Source organism: Aquarana catesbeiana, linkage group LG09 (assembly GCF_042186555.1).
Source record: "Aquarana catesbeiana isolate 2022-GZ linkage group LG09, ASM4218655v1, whole genome shotgun sequence".
In the NCBI taxonomy this organism is placed as follows: domain Eukaryota; kingdom Metazoa; phylum Chordata; class Amphibia; order Anura; family Ranidae; genus Aquarana; species Aquarana catesbeiana.
Window position 1 is genome coordinate 52,844,512 of NC_133332.1, and position 8,108 is coordinate 52,852,619.

General features: G+C 49.5%; 1 protein-coding gene across 1 annotated transcript in view; it reads right to left on the minus strand.

The window, feature by feature from the left end:
• Positions 1–7,721, minus strand: part of AKT2 (AKT serine/threonine kinase 2) — a 78,057-nt gene extending 70,336 nt beyond the window's left edge. Inside the window, exon 1 of the mRNA XM_073598499.1 lies at positions 7,590–7,721. The gene's annotated coding sequence lies outside the window, so the exon portion shown is untranslated. The remainder of the gene's footprint in view (positions 1–7,589) is intronic.
• Between the last annotated feature and the right edge of the window lie 387 nt (positions 7,722–8,108).

The window sequence follows — 8,108 nt, forward strand, 5'->3', positions numbered from 1 at the left end:
AAAGAAAGCTCTATTTGTGGGAAAAAAAGGACGTCAAATTTGTTTGGGAACCACATCGCACGAACGCGCAATTGTCAGTTAAAGCGACGCAGTGCCGAATCACAAAAAGTGCTCTGGTCTTTGGCCAGCCAAATGGTCCGGGGCTGAAGTGATAGAAAACCTTCTGCCTTTACAAACTCCCCTCCTCATTGACAGACAGCAGTGTGGCACCATTGGCTCCCACTGCTGTCAAAGGCAGTCAGCCAATGAGGAGAGAAGGGGCCTGGGCTGCGGCTCCGTGTCTTAATTACACAGGGAGCTGCAGCTCGGCTCGGGTGCCCCGATAGCAAGTTGCTTGCTGTGGAGGCACAACAGGAGGGAGGGGCGAGGAGAGCCGAAGAGGGACACAAGAGGAGGATCCAGGCTGCTCTGTGCAAATCCACTGCATGAAGCAGGCAAGTATAACATGTTTGTTATTTTTAACTAAAAAACCAAAAAGAAGAAAAGAAAAGAGAGACTTTACAATCATTTTAAAGCTGTTGTAAAGGCTGAAGGTAAAAAAAAAAAAAAAAAAAAAAAAAAAAAAAAAAAAAAAAAAACTTCAGTGTGTAGCTAAACCCCCCCCCCTATCCAGCAATGTGCACGAGACCCAACACTCTCCTAATGCTGGCCATACACTATACGAAAAATCGGGCGAAAAATCGTTCGTATAGACACTTCGTTCGTTTTTCGGCAAGTTAATGGGCACAAATCGATAATCGTTTGTGACGTTTTTGTGGGAAAAAAACGAACGGGAAGTTTGGAAAATTTCTGCCGAACGTACGATAAATTGCAAGGTTAATGTGTTTCCCGTCCGAACTGACTGCACTAGGTATATGTAAAAAAAACGAACAAAAAATTATTTATTCATGTCCACTGAACAATTTATCGGTCATTACATGATGGCACGATCGTTTGCGGTCACGGTCGAACGTTCGTTTTTCGAAAATGGGTTCGGCCGATTTTCTGTATAGTGTATGGCCAGCATAAGTCTCTCCCTCCTGATTGGATGAGATGTAGCAGCAGGAGCCTGCTGCTGTCAATCACAGCCAGTAAGGCAGGACCGGGGGGCGGGGCTGAGCCATGCTTGCTATGGGGGCACTCGGCAAAGGGGGAGGGTCCCAAAGTGCCAGTGAGGGACCCAAGAAAAGAAGGATAGGGGCTGCACTGCGCAAAATCATTGCACAGAGCAGGTAAGTATAACATGTTTGTTTTTTTGTTTTTTTTTAATATAAAAAAAATGTCCTTGTTTACAATCACTTTAATGCATTCCCTGCATGAAGATAAAAAACATTTTACAGCTTGCTGTCCTCCGCCACATCCCTAAATACTTACCCGAGTCCTCAATCGATCCAGTGCTGTGCACGGCTGCATCTCTTCTCTTCACACAGAGACTGTCAATCAAAAATCAAATGCTGTGAGGAGGAAGCTAAGTGCGTGTCCAAGCCGCGCTGTGTGTCTCTATGGAGTACGGCGCCATAGCTACACAGCTCAGGAGCACACTGAGAAGAGGAGGAGCCAAGATCGCCGGCGGGGGACCCTGGAAGAGGAGGTTCGGGGGCCACTCTGTGCAATACCCTTGGACAGAGCAGCTGAGTATAACATGTTTATTATTTTAATTTTAAACAAATTACCTTTAGTAACACATTACAATCACAGGCAAAATGCACAGAGCCAGAGTGGATCTTTGCCATGTGATCACTGAGATGGTCAATCAAAGTGATCACAAATGTGAACACTACTATTGTTTACATTTCATAGCCTGCTCTTTCCACTCACAGCAGAAGGATGAGGCTTCAATGAAATAATGCATGAATGAAGGGATCATAGGCAGCTGCAGATTCAAGGTTTGTGAAGGGGGTTGTTGAAATTTAAAGAACTCTGGGAGCTCCCACTGCATGGGTTAACTCCAGGGGCGCACCGAAAGGCTATACTTATTCGATCCTGCGGAAAACAGCGTTCCCCCATGTCCAGTGGTGGACTGTTCCTGCTGTCCACAAGACCGCTAGCATGTGGGGAGGGGGGGTTCAGGAGCGTCAGGGAACGGTCTTGCGTTCGGTGGATCGGCGGATTAGGCAAAGTATAGAAAGTATAGGGAAGGGTTAGATCCCCTGACATTTTTATTGCTGTGTCCCTACAGGGAAGATTCACCCTTCTATATGTCCTGGTGACCGCTTGTCATCAAAACACAAAATCTTAAGAGTTCTCCTCGGGGCAGAAGGTCCCGAGAGTAAGTCTTTCAGTGGGGTATCTGGTTTTGAGAGAATTGTATAAAAGCGGAGTTTCCCTCACTTTCGGGGAGATTTTCCAGGATAGGAAAAGAAGAGAAACCTATGCAACTGGACACAGATGGCAAAAAATAACCCAACATGGTTTTTTGTTTTTTTTAACCTTTCCCAACTTTATTCCAAACTAAAAAAAAAAGGTTTGGGCTATACATTTACTTTTAAAGTAGATCGAAATTAATCAACCTCATGTAAGCTTTTAGTATCTTTTCAAAAGTTGTTTACAATCTTTTAGAATTTGCAGTCTTTTGTCATTCCATGCCCTGTAGCGGACATTAAAAAAGAAGGGGTGGGATGCTGATGATGTCATTGCCATTATATGAACCCTTGCCTATGTTTAGCCAATGACATTGACTAAACATGGTAATGTGTCCATATAAGGGCATTGATGTCATTAGGAACCTGCTCCTTTGTTTACATGCGCTGGGGGGGGGGGTACCTGGCCGGCACCTAATTGGACTTAAAAAGAACGCAAAGTGAAAGTTCAGAAAGCAATGAGTACGGACACCTGAGCTCATCTCTAATTATCGGTACAAACAACACAGAGGCATGACCCATTATCAGGAAATGCTACATGAAACATATGTCCTTACTCAAGATGGCCAGAAATGCTAAGGGGGTGTTTTTCAAAGTGATTTCTCACCAAAAAAAAAAATGGAGACACGGATGGATGGGGGGAGGTGTGGGGGTGGTCTGTTTGCTTGGAATATCAAAAATGAATTAAATGGCGTTTTTGATTTGTGGCGGCTCAGATGAAGTGAAGATCCAATTTAAAAGAAAAAAAAAAAAAATTTCAGAGCATTGAACAAGCTGATTGCAGCCTGGCAAAACTGACCGCCGACAGGGCTGGCTCGCACTAGCCGCATGGGCTTCGACGCCTGCAATTCTACAACGCAAAACACCATTTAGCTATTTTAGTTGAAGAATATCTATAGTGAAAACGTAGAATCATTAACCTCCACATTTCATTCCAATTATTTCTAGCCTACGCCTATTAATCCAAATAATCTTGTAGTTTGTAAACTTACATGATAAAGATCTCCACACATTTACCTCCTTTAGTTTGATTTTACACTGCTGTGGCTTGGCAGCAGCATGGGTGTACCCACGGTTTTTATGTGGTTTCCCGCAGACTATTAGGTTGTGCGTTTTCTGAAAGTGCACCAAAAGTCCTGCATGCTGCATCAACCTAATAGAAAGTCTATGGGAAACCGCAGGTTAAAGCGGAGCTCCATCCAAAAGGGGATGCTCTTCTTATTTGCCTCCTCCCCCTCCACATTTGGGGGGGGGGGGTACCAGATCACACTTCTTGCTGACTTTACCACGGCGAACTCATTCGGAAGTTCGGCCTGCCTCCTCCTTCCCCTGCCACCGGGCCATTGACAAAGTGCAGCGTGCTTTGCGCATGCACGGTAGGAAACCGGCTATGTGTGAACCCGCAAGGCTTCACTGCCGGTTTCCCTTACTCGAGATGACAGCGCCAGAACCCGAGAGCAGATTGATAACCCGGCTGCTGGATTCGAGGAAAGGCAATTGTCCTAATATTAAAAGTCAGCAGCTACAGTATTTGTAGCTGCTGACTTAATATTTTCTGAAAGGAGCCTGGAGCTCCACTTTGACCGCATGAAAACCACAGTGCAGCAGTGTGAAACCACCTTAAATTCTGTGATCACTATGCTCATGTGAGTAGTCAGTACAGGAATCACAGCTTGCAGGCAGCAAGGTACCATGGGATATGTAGTCATTAGAAATGGAAAGTAAACAGCAGAAAGAGAGGCTGCAAAGCATGCAGGGGATGAGAGAAGTTGTGAAAAGCCAGCAGACAGGCAGAACCCACAACATGAATGGAGATTTTTACGTAAGCTTGTATTGGATTGTCAAAAATAACTATTATTTGCATTGCTATTACAATGCTGAGGTTACGTAAAATGAAAGTGTATGCTGTGAGCCTGTGACTATAGAACTCCTTTAACCGCTTTCGGACCAGCCGCCGCAGTTATACGGCGGCAGGTTGGCTCCCCTGCACAGGCCGTTGTAGCTGTACGATGGCTCTTTAAGACGCTTTAGCTAGTGCGCATGTCCCCAGAGCCGATGCACATGCCCGGCGGGCGTGATGACCGCCGGGCACCCGCGATCGCTCGTGCCAGAGCGAGAACCAGGATCTGTGTGTGTAAACACACAAATCCTGGTTCTCTCAGGGGAGAGGAGACAGCTTGTGTGTTCATACTAAGTATGAACACCAATCGGTCTCCTCCCCTAGTCAGTCCCCCCCCCCCCACAGTTAGAATACACCTAGGGAACACAGTTAACCCCTTCCCTGCCAATGACATTTATACAGTAACGAATGGCTATTTTTTTATCTGATCGCTGTATAAATGTCACTCGTCCCAAAAAAAGTGTCAAAACTGTCCAATCTGTCCGCCGCATTGTCGCAGTCATGATAAAAAATGCTGATCACCGCCATTACTAGTTAAAAAAAAAAAACATATACATATACATATATATATATATATATATATATATACACACACACACACACACATATACACATACATATACACACACACATACACACAAATAAATAAATAAAAATGTACTGGCAGCCCCTGTGTGCCAAACAATCTATTCCCTATTTTGTAGGCGCTATAACTTTTGCGCAAATCAAATCAATATACGCTTAGTGACATTTTTTTTTTTTTACCAAAAATATGGAGAACAATACATATCGGCCTAAACGGAGGAAAAAAAATAGTTTTTAGAAGAAAAAAGAAAAAAAATGGGATATTATAGCAAAAAGTACAAAATATTGTGTTTTTTTTCAAAATTGGCGCTTTATTTTTTGTTTATAGCGCAAAAAAATAAAAACTGCAGAGGTGATCAAATACCACCAAAAGTAAGCTCTATTTGTGGGTGAAAAAAAGGACGTCAATTTTGTTTGGGTACAGCGTCGCACGACCGCGCAATTGTCAGTTAAAGCGACGCAGTGCCGGATCGCAAAAAATGGCCTGGTCAGGAAGGGGGTAAATTCTTCCGGCGCTGAAATGGTTAACAATGGGACATTTCTTATATTTCTACACACTCCAGATCAGCTGCAGTGCAAAGAAAGGCAAGATATGACAGAGAGCTGCGGAGCAGCACAGAATAGTGCAGGCACGTTGCGTTGTTCTGCACAGAAATTCTCCACAAATGCCGCCTTTGTTCCAATGTGAACAGGGCCTGTTGAAAACATTTGTTTCCAATGTGCCCTTACAGAGACTGACGTTTTTCTAGTGCAGAATACAGCCCATTTCTGCATATATGTGAATGTGCCCTAATGTGCCCTAAAACAGTGTTCTAGCATGCAAGCAGCTTGAACAAGCCCATAAAATCATTACACACACCTGTATGCATTTTGAAATGTCCTATGAATGGATGTATGCCAATTTAGCCTAATGTACAGCAATGTGAACACTTTTGGCAGTATCTATTAGCATCAAAACTATAAATGAGATCCCCCCTAGAGGAAACAGTGCCAGGGGATTAGGATCATAAGACAGTCAGGAGGGTGCTGTGTTCTGTGTGCCCTGTACCTACCGCCAGGACCCTGGGTGGCTCTCTACCGCCAGGACCCTGGGTGGCTCTCTACCGCCAGGACCCTGGGTGGCTCTCTACCGCCAGGACCCTGGGTGGCTCTCTACCGCCAGGACCCTGGGTGGCTCTCTACCGCCAGGACCCTGGGTGGCTCTCTACCGCCAGGCCCGTGTGGTTGTGTACCGCCAGGACCCTGGGTGGCTCTGTACCGCCAGGACCCTGGGTGGCTCTGTACCGCCAGGACCCTGGGTGGTTGTGTACCGCCAGGCCCGTGTGGTTGTGTACCGCCAGGACCCTGGGTGGCTCTGTACCGCCAGGACCCTGGGTGGTTGTGTACCGCCAGGCCCCTGTGTGGCTCTGTACTGCCAGGACCCTGTGTGGTTGTGTACTGCCAGGACCCTGTGTGGTTGTGTACTGCCAGGACCCTGTGTGGTTCTGTACCGCCAGGCCCCTGGGTGGCTCTGTACCGCCAGGCCCGTGTGGCTCTGTACCGCCAGGACCCTGGGTGGCTCTGTACCGCCAGGACCCTGGGTGGCTCTGTACCGCCAGGACCCTGGGTGGCTCTGTACCGCCAGGACCCTGGGTGGCTCTGTACCGCCAGGACCCTGGGTGGTTGTGTACCGCCAGGCCCGTGTGGTTGTGTACCGCCAGGACCCTGGGTGGCTCTGTACCGCCAGGACCCTGTGTGGTTGTGTACCGCCAGGACCCTGGGTGGCTGTGTACTGCCAGGACCCTGTGTGGTTGTGTACTGCCAGGACCCTGGGTGGTTGTGTACTGCCAGGACCCTGGGTGGTTGTGTACTGCCAGGCCCCTGGGTGGTTGTGTACTGCCAGGCCCCTGGGTGGCTCTGTACTGCCAGGCCCCTGGGTGGCTCTGTACCGCCAGGACCCTGGGTGGCTCTGTACCGCCAGGACCCTGGGTGGCTCTGTACCGCCAGGACCCTGGGTGGCTCTGTACCGCCAGGACCCTGGGTGGCTCTGTACCGCCAGGACTCTGGGTGGCTCTGTACCGCCAGGACCCTGGGTGGCTCTGTACCGCCAGGACCCTGGGTGGCTCTGTACCGCCAGGACTCTGGGTGGCTCTGTACCGCCAGGACCCTGGGTGGCTCTGTACCGCCAGGACCCTGGGTGGCTCTGTACCGCCAGGACCCTGGGTGGCTCTGTACCGCCAGGACCCTGGGTGGCTCTGTACCGCCAGGACCCTGGGTGGCTCTGTACCGCCAGGACCCTGGGTGGTTGTGTACCGCCAGGCCCCTGTGTGGCTCTGTACTGCCAGGACCCTGTGTGGTTGTGTACTGCCAGGACCCTGTGTGGTTCTGTACTGCCAGGCCCCTGGGTGGCTCTGTACTGCCAGGCCCCTGGTGGTTCTATACTGCCAGGCCCCTGGGTGGCTCTGTACTGCCAGGCCCCTGGGTGGCTCTGTACTGCCAGGCCCCTGGGTGGCTCTGTACTGCCAGGCCCCTGGGTGGCTCTGTACTGCCAGGCCCCTGTGTGGTTGTGTACCGCCAGGCCCCTGGGTGGCTCTGTACTGCCAGGCCCCTGGGTGGCTCCTCCAGCAGCCCAGCGTGTCCCTGCAGTGCATTGCCCTAGGCCTCTGTGTACAGCTCTCAGCAGCGCTCTCTGGCTCAGGCCTCAGCCCCTATGTCCTCCAGCGGCCTACCCCTCCGCTTTATTCTCACGCCCCCCACCCACAGACCGGGCCTCTCTTCCGTCTTACCTTCCCGGGGTCAGGCGCCGCTCACCCCGCCGCTCCCCGATCTCATGTCTACCTCCGAACGAAACCAACAGCGCTACAGAGAATAGAGGCGACAATGTCCGCCCACATCCGCCCCAGCACTGAACAGCACCGGAAAGGCCGGAGCCGCCATCTTTACTGAGGGCAGCTGCCTGGCGCGCCCATGTTCTATACACCATAGGCATTGCTTACAATGTATAAAACGCAGCAATGTAACGAAAATGACACAGTCGGCAGCGATATTTAAATACAGTCCAATATTTTTTTAGGTGTTCCTCAAAACATCAAGAGATTATGAGGTCCCAGTTGGGTCAGAGCAAAAAAAACTTGACCAGGGCCGGTGTCTTGCCGAGAAACTTCCCCCGGCGGATAAGGACCCCCCTGTACTGCGCTTGCGCAGTATGAACGACTACGGAGCCGCCGAAAATTGCCGAAGAACAACAGCTGATCGTCAGCTCTATACGGCGCCTGCGCACTACATTCTGACCTAAGTCCACGTTA